The following is a 19,342-nucleotide window of genomic DNA, read 5'->3' on the forward strand; positions in this document are numbered from 1 at the left end:
CATGTAGTATAGTAGAAATTTCTTTAATCCAGTAATCTGTCATATTTTACATTAGAACGGGATTTAGAAGAAAGTCTACCCTCTCATCTTCACCCTCGGGGCTAAGCCCCTGATCTCCTAGGATCCTAGATCCTCCCCTGTTCTGGACGCCTTCAAAGGTAGGCTAGCGTGTCTCTTTGTCATGTTTTTGACCTGCTGCTATATCTGGGTTAATTGTGCTTTGGTGCTCGCTGTCTCCATGAAATGAACTTAGTGGTTAAATTGTGGAGAATCAAACTGGACCCGTTCATCCGTTTCTATTTGTATGTTTTCTAAACTAAAACCAGGCTTTGTTAGGCTGCTGGATAAAACCTGGAACTAAACGCTATTTCTGACATTTTGGATTGAAAAAACTTCCTGGATGGAAGAGAAACGTCTTCAAACTTGGAAACAAAGACCAGCGGATTGATTTGTTTTTAACTTTCTCTTTTTGGAGTGACTCTGACCTGGATGACTGGGATTCTACACCAGCATACAGGTACCTGTTAGTATCCTCTGAAGTTGGTTAGTACAAATAAAAGTGTTGCATTCTGTACCCATCCCAACCCGTACCCAGTCCATCATCTCTGGAAATGTCTTAAAGACCTTCTAACTTCTCCTTTCCAGGGTCTCATTCTGCACACTTCCAGTAGTGTAAACATTTACCCTAAGAGGATGATGCACAGTGGACCAGAGAACGTACCAAGTTGAGAGGTGGGTCAGAATATGCGAAATACACCAACTGCTAAACTAATACTAACCTGATCGGAAGTATTAAATCTCCCACTCACTATAGTGGCAGATTGAGATAGAAACCTTCTTTAAAGAACCCTAAAGAATTGCTTTGAAATAACGAGGAATCACATCAGTGCCTGTAAAAGAAATAAAAGGAAGAAACGGAAGAAAAGGAATAAAAGGAAGAAAAGGAAGACAAAAGCAGTAGAACAAGAATTTCTCTCCAGGACAATAGAAAACCTGCTTTGTCTCTTATGCAATTTTCCGTAACAAGAGCAATTTACTAAACATGTTAAAACACGCTGGGTAACTAATAACCTCATTCACACAAACATTGGTTTATGAAGGCCTAGAGTGACAGCTCATTAAACTGTTGTCAGAACCTATCAGTAAACTCGTCTTTAATTTGCATTGTCCTTTCAGACTATTAAATAAAATACAATACTCTCTTTAACAGATTCATGGTAACAGAATCATCTTGAAGGTAGTTTAGCAGATGAGCTGGCGTCTTGTGTACCAAACACTCTTTAATGAATCCTCATCAATCATCCCTGCAACAGACACCTCTGCAGGGAATCAGTTCATCCATTATCAGTCAGATTTGATCGGATTTAAGTAGCTGCATTTCTATAAAAACTGATATCATCTTAATTATTTTAAGATAATGATATAAACGTTTTAAAAATTAAAATAGCTGTTGTTTCTGAGTTGACAGACGGTTGAAGGTTTGCTTTCACTCAGCAGGTTCTGTTGTTTATCCATAAACCCCACCGAGCAGAACGAACATCACGACTCAGAGACCAAGGCCTACAGATCAACCATCAATGGCAGTAAATAATGTGCGCCAATCCTGCTACTAATTCCAGCAAGCATCAAGCTACATGAAGGAAAAGCAAAGTTGCATCAATTCAGGCGGATCTCCAACATCTAGAAACAAAGGTGTTGATGGCAGCAGCACAGCTGATATTTCTCTCCAGGATGGAGTCACAGCCAAACAGGAACAGACCAGATGAAGCTACTATGAGAAAAAGCAGAGAGAGCAGAACGTTAGAGATTGAACTAACAGATTCTGCAGAGCTTTCAAGGTTTCACTCGCTAATCAGTCTGGAGACTCTCCGTTAAAGAAAATTTGGAGCCGTTCACCAAACGAACGTCCAATCAGCGTTGGCTTTGAGGCGGGTTGAGGTGTGACGCAACGAGAAGCGCGACAGTTCAGTCTAAAGAACATGGCGGCTTCAGCCGATGAAACTAGCGTTAGCGTGGCTATCGAGCAAGTTTTATGGGAATTACAGAGTATTTCTTCACTGAAAGAAGAGCAAAACACTGCTCTGGAGGCTTTTCTCAGAGGAAAAGATGTTTTTGCTCTTCTCCCGACTGGTTTCGGCAAGAGTTTGATCTATCAATTGGCTCCTCTTCGTCGTCGCTCTGTTAGTACGTCATATGCTTCGTTGATCTGATTGGTTTATTTGGCCCGTCTATCACCAACATAGGCCAATCAGCTAACCAGTATTTTCGCCCCTTCCCAAAATTACTTCAACGGAAGGTTTCCAGATGGATATGCCGAGCAAATCCATCTGGCGGAGTCAGGTTAATAGAGATAGAATGAAGCAGAATGATGAAAAAGGGGTCCCTATGTCCTCCAACAGTCTAAGCCTATAGCAGCAGAACTATAGAGATAGCTCAGGATCAGCTGCAGCTGTCTGATCTACTTTCTTAGTTCTAGTGAGGATGCAGGCATCAGCATCTGGATCCTTTTCTTATCCCTGATTCCATCTTTGCATTCACACAGAGCTGAAATCGGTTCATAATCATCTGGTGACATCAGAATGTAGGTTTGGTGATCTATGCTGTTTATTAAAATTCAGACATTGGAATTGAGAAAGCTTCCTGGAGGGGAAGCGAAACGTCTTCAGATCTTGGAAATCAAGTCCAGTGGATTGTTTTTAAAAAAATTTTAAACTTTTAGGGAATGACTACGACCTGGATGACTGAGAATCTTCATCAACATTAAAATCTATGTTAGGGGATCATATAGATATGGAACAGGACGTGCCCTAAGATGGACCCCTGGGGGCCGCCACATTTGATGGCATTCTACTTCCCGTTTCCAAATAGTTTCAGAGCTGGGGGGCTTTCAAGCTCAGTTCTCTCCCTTAAACATTTGCTGTGAATGAAGTAGAGGAGCCATGCCGCCGTCTCAGAGGCTAATCCGATGAGCTCACACCCAGGACGCTCCTCCTGTGAGTTCTGCATGACTGGCGCTGCCCCCAGAGATGAAGAATGGGGGGGGACGCTGCTGTCCTCACATAGAGGCGGGGGGAGGTTGAGCTGTTGGAGCGGGAGGGGGGGGTTGTGTGTATAGCTGGGAGGGGTGCAGGGATCCAATAAGGCCTGAATGTGCATCAGTGGAGGTGGGGGAGGTGTTGGGGGGGTCTCATCATGATTTGTCTCTTCCCGCCTCAGACACTGACCTCTTTGTAAGATTTGTTTTAAAAACTTTGGCCCCGTGAAGAGGACCCCCCCCCAACTTCCTCGCTCTAATCTGGGGATCCATTCTGAGGTGAGTAACGGTTGGTGGACATCCCAACGGCGGTACGTCAGCGGGTCTAGGTAACACGGATCTAACGGGTCAGATCAGGTTAAAGCCTAAATCTGAGGATTAGAGGATATTTGAAATATTATTGGCTGAATATAAAGGAAGTTATTAGGGGGGCCACATGCCGAAGGCATGGCCCACCTATTACTATTGCACATATTTATTCCGCGTATTATTAGGGGGGCCACATGCCGAAGGCATGGCCCACCTACTACTATCTCACATATTTATTCCGCGTATTATTAGGGGGGCCACATGCCGAAGGCATGGCCCACCTACTACTATCTCACATATTTATTCCGCGTATTATTAGGGGGGCCACATGCCGAAGGCATGGCCCACCTACTACTATCTCACATATTTATTCCGCGTATTATTATAGCTTATTATTATAGTTCTCCTCGTCCCCTAAAAACTTCGGCGCGTAACTAGTCACGCACCATTCGTCGGATCGGGCCCAAAGTTGGCACACGCGTAGGGACCAATGGGGCGATGCGTGCTTGTATAAAACTTTCTCATTAGTCCGAAGGTTTGCGAATTATTAGCGAAAACGTCGCAAAAAAATCCCATAGGAAATGAATGGGGAGAGGTAAAAAAAAGCATAAAAAACAGCATTTCACTGTGTCACCATACATTCACGTAGAAAAACAGTTTAAAGCTCAGTTTGTAGATAAATCCTTCGTCTATTTAAAACTGAAGACGGCATGTTGATAACTGCTACGGTTTTTGTATAATCAGACCTCAAGCGCCACAAAGTTTTAGCAAAATCCACCCTTCTAGAGTGGAGAGACTGAAAAGCTAGAGTGTGAGGCAGCCGTTTTTTTAAGACCAAAAAACATTTTAAACTCGCCCTCACGGCCACATATTTATAGCTAGAGTCACCATTTTTGGTCAGTTTGTAGACTGAAATCTCTGGACCCACACAATGTCTTCGGAATTACGGTAGGATTAATACTTTTCCTTAAAAAGCCTCCAGACCGACCTAAAGTCGATCAAAATCAGAGCCGTTTTTCATTGGTTTTGGAGCAGCAGTGGGGAGAAAAACGAATGACATTATGTGTTTTCAACTCGTCATAAATATTTTTCTGAAAGACACACATACACCAAAGTTGGCATAGTTGGAGTCGAAGGATTGCTGACGCTCACGGTGAAAGAATTTTTTGAATAACTCATACGGTTTTTGCTCAGCAGTCGTTTGTTCGGAGGACATTTTAAGCACCTTAAAGCTAGGGGACAGTGAGAGGTCTGCTGCAGCTAGCTCAGTTAGAAGCTAAGGACTGAGGACCCGTTTTTTTCTTATTCTTTCTCTTCCCATTCAGGTTGTAGATGACCTACAGCCATGAAAGTTACTCCAATTGAAGACAACATATAGCTGTCGCTTAGATAAAAAGAATTTTTCAGATATCATTTATGGTTTTTACTCAGCAGTCGTTTGTTCGGAGGGGTGCTTTAGCAGCAAAAAGATGAGAGAGGAGCTGCTGCAGTTAAACCAATGGTAGGAGAAGGTGGGACCCACCATTTTGTTTGTGCTTCGTTTTGGGTTGTGAAAGACCTACAGACATGAAGGTTACCCCAGTCTGAGACAAAGGATAGATGTTTCTTTCACTGAAAGAATTTTTCTAATACCTTTTACGGTTTTTGCTCAGCAGTCGTTTGTTTGGAGGGTAAGCACCTGGAAGCTAGCTGACAGTTAGCTTCTGCAGCAGCCTGCTGCAGTGAAGCAGGCTGTCGTTTTTTTAAGACCAAAAAACATTTTAAACTCGCCCTCACGGCCACATTTTTATAGCTAGAGTCACCATTTTTGGTCAGTTTGTAGACTGAAATCTCTGGACCCACACAATGTCTTCGGAATTACGGTAGGATTAATACTTTTCCTTAAAAAGCCTCCAGACCGACCTAAAGTCGATCAAAATCAGAGCCGTTTTTCATTGGTTTTGGAGCAGCAGTGGGGAGAAAAACGAATGACATTATGTGTTTTCAACTCGTCATAAATATTTTTCTGAAAGACACACATACACCAAAGTTGGCATAGTTGGAGTCGAAGGATTGCTGACGCTCACGGTGAAAGAATTTTTTGAATAACTCATACGGTTTTTGCTCAGCAGTCGTTTGTTCGGAGGACATTTTAAGCACCTTAAAGCTAGGGGACAGTGAGAGGTCTGCTGCAGCTAGCTCAGTTAGAAGCTAAGGACTGAGGACCCGTTTTTTCTTATTCTTTCTCTTCCCATTCAGGTTGTAGATGACCTACAGCCATGAAAGTTACTCCAATTGAAGACAAGATATAGCTTTAGCTTAGATAAAAATAATTTTTCAGATACCTTTTACGGTTTTTGCTCAGCAGTCGTTTGTTCGGAGGGGTGCTATAGCAGCTTAAAGGTGAGTGAGAGTGTGGTGCTGCAGTTTAAAATAAGGGAGGAGCTGGTGGGATCAGCCATTTTGTTTGTGCTTCGTTTTGGGTTGTGAAAGACCTACAGACATGAAAGTTACTCCAGTCTGAGACAAAGGATAGATGTTGCTTTCACTGAAAGAATTTTTCAAATACCTTTTACGGTTTTTGCTCAGCAGTCGTTTGTTCGGAGCTGTTCCTCCCATTCAAAAAAGCCTGACAGCGAAGGAACGATAGTGCTGCGCTTTTCTCTCTGTCACTGACAGGCTCGTTAAGCGTTGTCAAGGTAACCGTGCTTCAAAGAGATTTTACCTCTGCTGTTTTAAACAGCATATATTATTCTAATGGAGGGTGAAAGCACTGATTTAACATTGGGAAATGGATACTATATGACTGCTGTCCATGACACTTCCCTTGCCACTCAACACTGACAGACTTTCAAAATAAGACTCCAGGGACCCTACAAAATTAAAGCCTCTATATTTTTTACATATATTTATTGCCCTATATGGCTCAACATTATGACCCAAACTCAACCCCATTTTAGAGAATAGACTCTAGGAGACTTTTTAAAACACACCCTAAGGCAAATTTCAAAATAAAAGCCTCCCATTTCATCTTCATCTACTGCCCTAATAACATGGAAAAAAGAGTGATTTAACGATTGGAAAGTCATCAACTATCATTGCTGGGTCTGAACATTTTCTCTAAACATAACTCTGTTGGACTTTCAAAATAAGAGTCCAGTGACCCTACAAAATAAAAGCCTCTAGATTATACTAATGCAATAATTGATGCAAATGGCTCAACATTATGACCCAAACTCTTCCAGGTTGTTTTTATTAGACTCTAGTGACCTTTTCAAAACACACCCCAGAGCAAATTTCACAATAAAAGTCTCCCATTTACTCTGTAATACAGCAGCTATTCACCTAATAACATGGAAAACCAGTGATTTAACATTTGGAAATGGATTCTATATCACTGCTGGGCATGACCCATCTTTTGATGCACATACATGATAGACTTTCAAAATAACACTACAGGGACTCTACAGAATAAAAGCCTCTTCCTTATACACACTTATACATTCTGGCATATTACTCATAGCCATTTTTTATTTCATCACTGCAATGACTCTTATCAGGCGGGCTGAGCCCGCCAATGGTGATTACATCACTGCAATGGCTATTAGAAGGCGGGCGAAGCCCGCCAATGGTGATTTCATGGCTGCAATGGCTCTTAGCAGGCGGGTGGAGCCCGCCAATGGTGATTACATCACTGCAATGGCTCTTAGCAGGCGGGTGGAGCCCGCCAATGGAGATTTCATCACTGCAATGGCTCTTAGAAGGCAGGCGAAGCATGCCAATGGTGATTTCATCGCTACAATGACTCTTATCAGGCGGGTGGAGCCCGCCAATGGTGATTTCATCATTGCAATGGCTCTTACAAGGCGGGCGAAGCCCGCCATTGGTGATTTTTTTCATCGCTACAAGGGCTCCTAGCAGGCGGGCAAAGCCCGCCAACTGAGCTTCACCAACTGCAGTTCAATATGGACAACCCATATTACCCTTGCGCATCATACTCTGTGCACGTCTATTTCCCAGATTTCAGGCAAAGTGGCACACAGCTCTCTTTGCCCATGATGACCTCGCCCTCTTTTCTTCCCTCAGCAGCCCTCAAAGGCGTAAGCAGTTGGTCTGGGGAGCCCCACCATCACTTGCCAGGGCCGTATTGGCCCGGTTTCCCAGACGGGCAGTAGGTGGCCCCCCTCAAAATTTCTTTAGAAATTTTCTAGTTATAGCTTATTATTATAGTTCTCCTCGTCCCCTAAAAACTTCGGCGCGTAACTAGTCATGCACCATTCGTCGGATCGGGCCCAAAGTCGGCACACGCGTCGGGACCAATGGTGCGATGCGTGCTTGTATAAAACTTTCTCATTAGTCCGAAGGTTTGCGAATTATTAGCGAAAACGTCGCAAAAAAATCCCATAGGAAATGAATGGGGAGAGGTAAAAAAAAGCATAAAAAACAGCGCTTCACTGTGTCGGCATACATTCACGTAGAAAAACAGTTTAAAGCTCAGTTTGTAGATAAATCCTTCGTCTGCATAAAACTGAAGACGGCATGTTGATAACTGCTACGGTTTTTGTATAATCAGACCTCAAGCGCCACAAAGTTTTGGCAAAATCCAGCCTTCTAGAGTGGAGAGACTGAAAAGCTAGAGTGTGAGGCAGCCGTTTTTTTAAGACCAAAAAACATTTTAAACTCGCCCTCACGGCCACATATTTATAGCTAGAGTCACCATTTTTGGTCAGTTTGTAGACTGAAATCTCTGGACCCACACAATGTCTTCGTATTTACGGTAGGATTAATACTTTTCCTTAAAAACCCTCCAGACCGACCTAAAGTCGATCAAAATCAGAGCCGTTTTCCATTGGTTTTGGAGCAGCAGTGGGGAGAAAAACGAATGACATTATGTGTTTTAAACTCGTCATAAATATTGTTCTGAAAGACACACATACACCAAAGTTGGCATAGTTGGAGTCGAAGGATGGCTGACGCTCACGGTGAAAAAATTTTTTGAATAACTCATACGGTTTTTGCTCAGCAGTCGTTTGTTCGGAGGACATTTTAAGCACCTTAAAGCTAGGGGACAGTGAGCTGCTGTAGCTAGCTCAGTTAGAAGCTAAGGACTGAGGACCCGTTTTTTCTTATTCTTTCTCTTCCCATTCAGGTTGTAGATGACCTACAGCCATGAAAGTTACTCCAATTGAAGACAAGATATAGCTGTCGCTTAGATAAAAAGAATTTTTCAGATATCATTTATGGTTTTTACTCAGCAGTCGTTTGTTCGGAGGGGTGCTTTAGCAGCAAAAAGATGAGAGAGGAGCTGCTGCAGTTAAACCAATGGTAGGAGCAGGTGGGACCCACCATTTTTTTTTGTGCTTCGTTTTGGGTTGTGAAAGACCTACAGACATGAAGGTTATCCCAGTCTGAGACAAAGGATAGATGTTTCTTTCACTGAAAGAATTTTTCAAATACCTTTTACGGTTTTTTCTCAGCAGTCGTTTGTTTGGAGGGGGAGCACCTGGAAGCTAGCTGACAGTTAGCTTCTGCAGCAGCCTGCTGCAGTGAAGCAGGCTGTCGTTTTTTTAAGACCAAAAAACATTTTAAACTCGCCCTCACGGCCACATTTTTATAGCTAGAGTCGCCATTTTTGGTCAGTTTGTAGACTGAAATCTCTGGACCCACACAATGTCTTCGGAATTACGGTAGGATTAATACTTTTCCTTAAAAAGCCTCCAGACCGACCTAAAGTCGATCAAAATCAGAGCCGTTTTTCATTGGTTTTGGAGCAGCAGTGGGGAGAAAAACGAATGACATTATGTGTTTTCAACTCGTCATAAATATTGTTCTGAAAGACACACATACACCAAAGTTGGCATAGTTGGAGTCGAAGGATGGCTGACGCTCACGGTGAAAGAATTTTTTGAATAACTCATACGGTTTTTGCTCAGCAGTCGTTTGTTCGGAGGACATTTTAAGCACCAGAAAGCTGGGTGACAGTGTCCTGCTGCAGCTAGCCCAATTAAAAGATCAGGTGTGAGGAAACGTTTTTTCTTTTTCTTTCTCTTCCCATTCAGGTTGTAAATGACCTACAGCCATGAAAGTTACTCCAATTGAAGACAAGATATAGCTGTAGCTTAGATAAAAATAATTTTTCAGATACCTTTTACGGTTTTTACTCAGCAGTCGTTTGTTCGGAGGGGTGCTATAGCAGCTTAAAGGTGACAGAGTGTGGTGCTGCAGTTTAAACAAAGGGAGGAGCAGGTGGGATCAGCCATTTTGTTTGTGCTTCGTTTTGGGTTGTGAAAGACCTACAGACATGAAGGTTACCCCAGTCTGAGACAAAGGATAGATGTTGCTTTCACTGAAAGAATTTTTCTAATACCTTTTACGGTTTTTGCTCAGCAGTCGTTTGTTCGGAGCTGTTCCTCCCATTCAAAAAAGCCTGAGAGCTAAGGAACGATAGTGCTGCGCTTTTCTCTCTGTCACTGACAGGCTCGTTAAGCGTTGTCAAGGTAACCGTGCTTCAAACAGATTTTACCTCTGCTGTTTTAAACAGCACATATTAATCTAATGGAGGGTGAAAGCACTGATTTAACATTGGGAAATGGATACTATATGACTGCTGTCCATGACACTTCCCTTGCCACTCAACACTGATAGACTTTCAAAATAAGACTCCAGGGACCCTACAAAATAAAAGCCTCTATATTTTTTACATATATTTATTGCCCTATATGGCTCAACATTATGACCCAAACTCAACCCCATTTTAGAGAATAGACTCTAGGAGACTGTTTAAAACACACCCTATGGCAAATTTCAAAATAAAAGCCTCCCATTTCATCTTCATCTACTGCCCTAATAACATGGAAAAAAGAGTGATTTAACGATTGGAAAGTCATCAACTATCATTGCTGGGTCTGAACATTTTCTCTAAACACAACTCTGTTGGACTTTCAAAATAAGACTCCAGGGACCCTACAAAATAAAAGCCTCTAGATTATACTAATGCAATAATTGATGCAAATGGCTCAACATTATGACCCAAACTCTTCCAGGTTGTTTTTATTAGACTCTAGTGACCTTTTCAAAACACACCCCAGAGCAAATTTCACAATAAAAGTCTCCCATTTACTCTGTAATACAGCAGCTATTCACCTAATAACATGGAAAACCAGTGATTTAACATTTGGAAATGGATTCTATATCACTGCTGGGCATGACCCATCTTTTGATGCACATCCATGATAGACTTTCAAAATAAGACTACAGGGACTCTACAGAATAAAAGCCTCTTCCTTATACACACTCATACATTCTGGCATATTGCTCATAGCCATTTGTAATTTCATCACTGCAATGGCTCTGAGCATGCGGGCGGAGCCCGCCATTGGTGATTTCATCACTGCAATGGCTCTTAGAAGGCGGGCGAAGCCCGCCAATGGTGATTTCATCACTGCAATGGCTCTTAGCAGGCGGGCGGAGCCCGCCATTGGTGATTTTTTTCATCGCTGCAAGGGCTCCTAGCAGGCGGGCAGAGCCCGCCAACTGCGCTTTACCCACTGCGGTTCAATATGGACAACCCATATTACCCTTGTGCATCATATGCTGTGCACGTCTATTTCCCAGATTTCAGCACAAGTGGCACACAGCTCTCTTTGCCCATGACCTAGCCCTCTTTCCTTCCCTCAGCAGCCCTCAAAGGCGTAAGCAGTTGGTCTGGGGAGCCCCAATGTCACTTGCCAGGGCCGTATTGGCCCAGTTACCCAGACGGGCAGTAGGTGGCCCCCCTCAAAATTTCTTTAGAAATTTTCTAGTTATAGCTTATTATAGCTTATAGTTCTCCTCGCCACCGAAACTTCGGCACCTAACTAGTCCCGCACGGTTTGTCGGATCGGGCCCAAAGTTGGCACACGCGTCGGGACCAATGGTGCGATGCGTGCTTGTATAAAACTTTCTCATTAGTCCGAAGGTTCGCGAATTATTAGCGAAAACGTCGCAAAAAAAATCCCATAGGAAATGAATGGGGAGAGGAAAAAAAAGCATAAAAAACAGCACTTCACTGTGTCGGCATACATTCATGTAGAAAAACAGTTTAAAGCTCAGTTTGTAGATAAATCCTTCGTCTATTTAAAACTGAAGACGGCATGTTGATAACTGCTACGGTTTTTGTATAATCAGACCTCAAGCGCCACAAAGTTTTAGCAAAATCCACCCTTCTAGAGTGGAGAGACTGAAAAGCTAGAGTGTGAGGCAGCCGTTTTTTTAAGACCAAAAAACATTTTAAACTCGCCCTCACGGCCACATATTTATAGCTAGAGTCACCATTTTTGGTCAGTTTGTAGACTGAAATCTCTGGACCCACACAATGTCTTCGGAATTACGGTAGGATTAATACTTTTCCTTAAAAAGCCTCCAGACCGACCTAAAGTCGATCAAAATCAGAGCCGTTTTTCATTGGTTTTGGAGCAGCAGTGGGGAGAAAAACGAATGACATTATGTGTTTTCAACTCGTCATAAATATTTTTCTGAAAGACACACATACACCAAAGTTGGCATAGTTGGAGTCGAAGGATGGCTGACGCTCACGGTGAAAGAATTTTTTGAATAACTCATACGGTTTTTGCTCAGCAGTCGTTTGTTCGGAGGACATTTTAAGCACCAGAAAGCTGGGTGAGAGGGACCTGCTGCAGCTAGCCCAATTAAAAGATCAGGTGTGAGAAAACGTTTTTTCTTTTTCTTTCTCTTCCCATTCAGGTTGTAAATGACCTACAGCCATGAAAGTTACTCCAATTGAAGACAAGATATAGCTGTAGCTTAGATAAAAATAATTTTTCAGATACCTTTTACGGTTTTTACTCGGCAGTCGTTTGTTCGGAGGGGTGCTTTAGCAGCTTAAAGGTGAGTGAGAGTGTGATGCTGCAGTTAAAACAAAGGGAGGAGCAGGTGGGATTAGCCATTTTGTTTGTGCTTCGTTTTGGGTTGTGAAAGACCTACAGACATGAAAGTTACCCCAGTCTGAGACAAAGGATAGATGTTGCTTTCACTGAAAGAATTTCTCAAATACCTTTTACGGTTTTTTCTCAGCAGTCGTTTGTTTGGAGGGTAAGAACCTGGAAGCTAGCTGACAGTTAGCTTCTGCAGCAGCCTGCTGCAGTGAAGCAGGCTGTCGTTTTTTTAAGATAAAACATTTTGTTCTTGCCTCACGGCCACATATTTGGAGCTACAGTCACCATTTTTGGTCAGTTTGTAGGCTGAAACCTCTGGACCCACACAATGTCTTCAGAATTACGGTAGGATTAATACTTTTCCTTAAAAACTCTCCAGACCGACCTAAAGTCGATGAAAATCAGAGCATTTTTCCATTGGTTTTGGAGCAGAAGAGGGGAGAAAAACGAATGACATTATGTGTTTTAAACTCGTCATAAATATTTTTCTGAATGACACACATACACCAAAGTTGGCATAGTTGGAGTCGAAGGATCGCTGACGCTCACGGTGAAGAAATTTTTTGAATAACTCATACGGTTTTTGCTAAGCAGTCGTTTGTTCGGAGCTGTTGCTCCCATTCAAAAAAGCCTGAGAGCTAAGGAACGATAGTGCTGCGCTTTTCTCTCTGTCACTGACAGGCTCGTTAAGCGTTGTCAAGGTAACCGTGCTTCAAAGAGATTTTACCTCTGCTGTTTTAAACAGCACATATTAATCTAATGGAGGGTGAAAGCACTGATTTAACATTGGGAAATGGATACTATATGACTGCTGTCCATGACACTTCCCTTGCCACTCAACACTGATAGACTTTCAAAATAAGACTCCAGGGACCCTACAAAATAAAAGCCTCTATATTTTTTACATATATTTATTGCCCTATATGGCTCAACATTATGACCCAAACTCAACCCCATTTTAGAGAATAGACTCTAGGAGACTGTTTAAAACACACCCTAAGGCAAATTTCAAAATAAAAGCCTCCCATTTCATCTTCATCTACTGCCCTAATAACATGGAAAAAAGAGTGATTTAACGATTGGAAAGTCATCAACTATCATTGCTGGGTCTGAACATTTTCTCTAAACACAACTCTGTTGGACTTTCAAAATAAGACTCCAGGGACCCTACAAAATAAAAGCCTCTAGATTATACTAATGCATTAATTGATGCAAATGGCTCAACATTATGACCCAAACTCTTCCAGGTTGTTTTTATTAGACTCTAGTGACCTTTTCAAAACACACCCCAGAGCAAATTTCACAATAAAAGTCTCCCATTTACTCTGTAATACAGCAGCTATTCACCTAATAACATGGAAAACCAGTGATTTAACATTTGGAAATGGATTCTATATCACTGCTGGGCATGACCCATCTTTTGATGCACATCCATGATAGACTTTCAAAATAACACTACAGGGACTCTACAGAATAAAAGCCTCTTCCTTATACACACTCATACATTCTGGCATATTGCTCATAGCCATTTGTAATTTCATCACTGCAATGGCTCTGAGCATGCGGGCGGAGCCCGCCATTGGTGATTTCATCACTGCAATGGCTCTTAGAAGGCGGGCGAAGCCCGCCAATGGTGATTTCATCACTGCAATGGCTCTTAGCAGGCGGGCGGAGCCCGCCATTGGTGATTTTTTTCATCGCTGCAAGGGCTCCTAGCAGGCGGGCGGAGCCCGCCAACTGCGCTTTACCCACTGCGGTTCAATATGGACAACCCATATTACCCTTGTGCATCATATGCTGTGCACGTCTATTTCCCAGATTTCAGCACAAGTGGCACACAGCTCTCTTTGCCCATGACCTAGCCCTCTTTCCTTCCCTCAGCAGCCCTCAAAGGCGTAAGCAGTTGGTCTGGGGAGCCCCAATGTCACTTGCCAGGGCCGTATTGGCCCAGTTACCCAGACGGGCAGTAGGTGGCCCCCCTCAAAATTTCTTTAGAAATTTTCTAGCTCTGTGTTATTATTGTATCTATATCCTTTAAACACAGAGAATTGTATCTAGAAAGAATTTTGTTGCACAATAATATCATATAAAAAAACTATTATATTTTGGTGTTTGACATCTATGATGATATTTTCCCCCTTGTTAAATAATAGGTGAATAGATGCAAAATAAAACATCCTTAGATTATAAAGCAATTATAAAAGTGGGGTTAAGAGCAGAAAAGCAGAAGCTAAACAAATAAATGAACAATGTACCCTTTATAAAGTGCTTGTTCTTAAAGACATAACCCATTTTATTTGAAGAGGCCCCCCGCAGGGAGGGTTGAAGAGCCCTGCAGTCAGCTCTACACGAAGAAACACGACTCCTCCATGTATACAAACACACAGCAGCGAATCTGTCAAATGATTTTTGGTGGGTGGGTGTGTGTGAGCACTATAGGAGCCAGCAGTCGCGCTGCGGTGATGATGTTGAAACTCCGGGGAGAAGTAGATGGGGGGGGCTACAGGACTGAGCCCTTGAAGTGGCCAGAGAGTCTCCACCGTGCATGAGGTCTCTCTGTGGGGTAAGATTAGACGTGGTGGCTTCCTCTGGTTGCGGCAGCGCTGCCTCTGTCTGTCCTCCCGGGCTGAGTTAGTATTGGATTACAGGTTCACACGCTCGCTCTCAGACCGCCCGTCGCCCCGACCAATTGCTCCATTCATTCCTGCGCCGGAGACGGCCGTCGGCCTCTGATTGGTTATCAGCACCGGTTAAGGAACTTTCCCACGGCCAGCGCGTGCTGACAGCCGGCCAGCCACTCCTCGTCACCACCGGGACACACACACACTCACAACACAGCAACACACACTGTGTGGAGGAGGAAAGGGTGGAGAAGGGGGGTGGGGGCACTGGACCGTCTACTGGACCGCTGTCAAAGTTTCTTCAAAGATCCTCTATGTTTGGAATGATCAGCCACTAACACACCCTGAAAAAAGTCCCAAACTAAACTGTGAAATAAAATTTTAAATAAAGATATTACAATAAAATTCATTGCTGCATGCATGGTACTAATTAGTATACGGAAGAGGATTAGGGCCACTGGAAAAAATAAAAAAGGTAACTGATTTTTAAATATGATTTCAGTTTAATATGGAAAAAAGTCAGAATTCTGACTTTAATCTGAGAATTATGACTTTTATTTCTGAGGGAAAAGTCAGAATTCTCAGATTAAAGTCAGAATGTTGAGAAAAAAGTCAATTCTGAGAAAATAAAGTCAGATTTATGAGATTAAAGTCGGAATTCTGAGGAAAAAGGTAAGAATTCTGAGATTAAAGTCAGAATTTTGAGAAAAAAGTTTGAATTCTGAGATTAAAGTCAGAATTTACACTTTAATTTCTGAGAAAAAAAAGTCTGAATTCTGAGATTAAAGTCAGAATTCTCACTTTTTTTCTCCTATTATACTGAAATAAAATTTAAAAATAAGATAACTTTTTTGTTTTTCAACGGCCCTAATCCTCTTCCGTATGAGTATGACACTGAAAAACAAAAACAAAAAATACAAAAAGACCAAACTGATTAAATTCCCATCTAAAATCATCCTGAAAAAAAAAAATCAATTAGATCAATATGACCTAGTTTGATTCATAGATATGTTTGGGACATTAGAAACGTGGCAAACATTTAGAGGTGTCCAGGTCTGACTTAGATTTTTAGACTTAGACAACTTTTATTGTTATTTTGTATACACATAGTGTATACAAAATGAAATTTCATTTAGTACAGCTTTCCAGGCAGTAAATGAACAATTGCATGCGATAAAGTGCATTAGTGATCAAATGTAAACAGTGTGAAAGAAAAAAAACATGGTGCAAAAAATTCATTGATATGGAAGTTTAGAGCATTAATATATATCGTGCAAATATGCAATATTTTTGGTTTTGTGTTATCAGTGTGATGCAGAATCTGCTATTAATACCATATATTGATCTGATGCTAACCAAAAAAGTCATATCAGATTATATCGGCCAGCATCTAAAATTTCCGACATTAACAAGCTGGTAGAAATACTCTATTTATAGTTTCTGTAACCCATTGGTTATTATTACATAGGTCAGTTGTTCTCATACACTATATTGCCAAAAGTATTTGCTCACCTGCCTTGACTCACATATGAGCTTAAGTGACATCCCGTTCCTAATCCATAGGGTTCAATATGACGTCGGTCCACCCTTTGCAGCTAGAACAGCTTCAACTCTTCTGGGAAGGCTGTCCACAAGGTTTAGGAGTGTGTTTATGGGAATTTTTGACCATTCTTCCAGAAGCGCATTTGTGAGGTCGCACACTGATGTTGGACGAGAAGGCCTGGCTCTCAGTCTCCGCTCTAATTCATCCCAAAGGTGTTCTATCGGGTTGAGGTCAGGACTCTGTGCAGGCCAGTCAAGTTCATCCACACCAGACTCTGTCATCCATGTCTTTATGGACCTTGCTTTGTGCACTGGTGCACAGTCATGTTGGAAGAGGAAGGGGCCAGCTCCAAACTGTTCCCACAAAGTTGGGAGCATGGAATTGTCCAAAATGTCTTGGGATGCTGAAGCATTCAGAGTTCCTTTCACTGGAACTAAGGGGCCAAGCCCAGCTCCTGAAAAACAACCCCACACCATAATCCCCCCTCCACCAAACTTTACACTTGGCACAATGCAGTCAGACAAGTACCGTTCTCCTGGCAACCGCCAAACCCAGACCCGTCCATCAGATTGCCAGATGGAGAAGCGCGATTCGTCACTCCAGAGAACGCGTCTCCACTGCTCTAGAGTCCAGTGGCGGCGTGCTTTACACCACCGCATCCGACGCTTTGCATTGCACTTGGTGATGTATGGCTTGGATGCAGCTGCTCGACCATGGAAACCCATTCCATGAAGCTCTCTGCGCACTGTTCTTGAGCTAATCTGAAGGCCACATGAAGTTTGGAGGTCTGTAGTGATTGACTCTGCAGAAAGTTGGCGACCTCTTCGCACTATGCGCGTCAGCATCCGCTGACCCCGCTCCGTCAGTTTACGTGGCCTACCACTTCGTGGCTGAGTTGCTGTCGTTCCCAAACACTTCCATTTTCTTATAATACAGCTGACAGTTGACTGTGGAATATTTAGGAGCGAGGAAATTTCACGACTGGATTTGTTGCACAGGTGGCATCCTATCACAGTTCCACGCTGGAATTCACTGAGCTCCTGAGAGCGACCCATTCTTTCACAAATGTTTTTAAAAACAGTCTGCATGCCTAGGTGCTTGAATTTATACACCTGTGGCCATGGAAGTGATTGGAACACCTGATTCCAATAATTTGGATGGGTGAGCAAATACTTTTGGCAATATAGTGTACCTACTGTTGTTGACTGTTGTTCTCTGTTTTAGCAACATCACTTGATCAAGCATTTACTAACATTACAAAATAAGTCATAAAATCTGGTTTTGTATGTGCTGATATTGTATCGGGTCAATATCGGTATCGGTTATATTTCTCAAAGCGACAATATCAGTATCATAATGAAAATGGAAAAGTTGTTTCAGGACTCTCCTTACTTCTTACATTTAATAAAATGCAGAACATTCTTTTTTCACATGATCTAATTGTTCCAACCTTATGCTAGATGATTTATTTTAAGTTTGTCTGTTCTTTTATCACAACGTCAGCTTTTGGTATTGATTATGCGGCTCGTTGGCCAAGGTGCCGCCCCATCGAGGAGCAGCACAAGGGTTTGCAAAAAAGGAAGACTAACAGTAAAAAAAAAAAACTTTTATTTTATTCAATTTATTTAATAAAACATAACTTTACAATTCATAAACACGGCATAGACACATACCCAAATCAATGCATCATGAATGAAAAGGAGCAGAAAGAAGGACAATCTTAGAAAATCTGCCTCCTAATTCAATTTACAACAACTCTGCATCAGTTCTGTTACATTATTTACATCCATCTTTTCTCAAATTGAAGTTAGTTGCTGATTTGACACAGAAAGGTTACTAAAAAATGAGTACTGTTTGCATGTAAGCTGGATTCATAGCTGTGTTGTCCTGTAATAAGTAGTGGGTTTTTATTATCAGTATGTCGCATCAAAAAAATAGAAATCTGACCTTTTTCTCATTTAATGTTGTTTAAACCCACAAATGTGTTTTCTTTTCACACGATTACTGAGATTTACACTGAAGTTAACACAAATACATAAGAATTCCTTTTTGATCAGAGCTCAGGGTGATTATCCCAGCAAGCGATATAAGAGGACATTTTCCATGAAGAAGCATTGTAAAATGCATTCAAAATTTTATTATTTCCATATTATCCTTTATGTAATTAACAAGTAGCAATATTATGCATTTGCATTATGTTCAACACATAAGGAAAAACTTTCCTAAATCAGCCATCAACTTGAAGAAAATATAGCCTGCAGCTACCTTAAGAAAAGGAAAGGATCAACATCCCTAAAGAAAGGTTAAGCTGGCTAAAACAAGGCAAGTACAATTTTCCTTTCCTTTGGAAATAAATATATTAAAATGAAACAAAATATACAGTTTTTGGTAATTAACAATAATAGTTAATATCATGAGAGTTTGTGTCTGAAAAACAGCTGTTTTGCCTGGCATAATCAATTTAGTCATTTTAAAAAGTCAGACTCAGATTAAAAGTTAGTTTTTACAAAAATAATAATAAAAAATAAATTTCTCCACTAGCATTATAAAGGCTTGTACTCAGTTCATGTTCAGCAACAGTAATAGCTGCTATATAACAGATGCCACACATGCAGAAAAGAATATGGCTGCAGATTTAAAATGTTTGAACAGAAATAGATCTAAATGGCAGGAATAGCGGCTCTGCTTTTTTTTTTTTTTTTTAGAAGTTAAAAATACCTGTGGTCCCATCATGGTCTGATTGTGAAACAAAGAGCCCCCAAACTCCTCAAAAACTCCCGAGTTGAAGAAACTCAAAACGACCACAAACCACACTGCTGTGTCATTTCTACTTGTAGTGCGTCTCCGAAATGATTATGTTGCAGATGTGCATTCTTTGTAGTTCTGCGTTGTTATTTTAAAGGATTTTGTTTAGTCACTCTGC

This window comes from Cyprinodon tularosa, unplaced genomic scaffold, assembly GCF_016077235.1.
Source record: "Cyprinodon tularosa strain WSP-4 unplaced genomic scaffold, ASM1607723v1 ctg525, whole genome shotgun sequence".
NCBI lineage: Eukaryota > Metazoa > Chordata > Actinopteri > Cyprinodontiformes > Cyprinodontidae > Cyprinodon > Cyprinodon tularosa.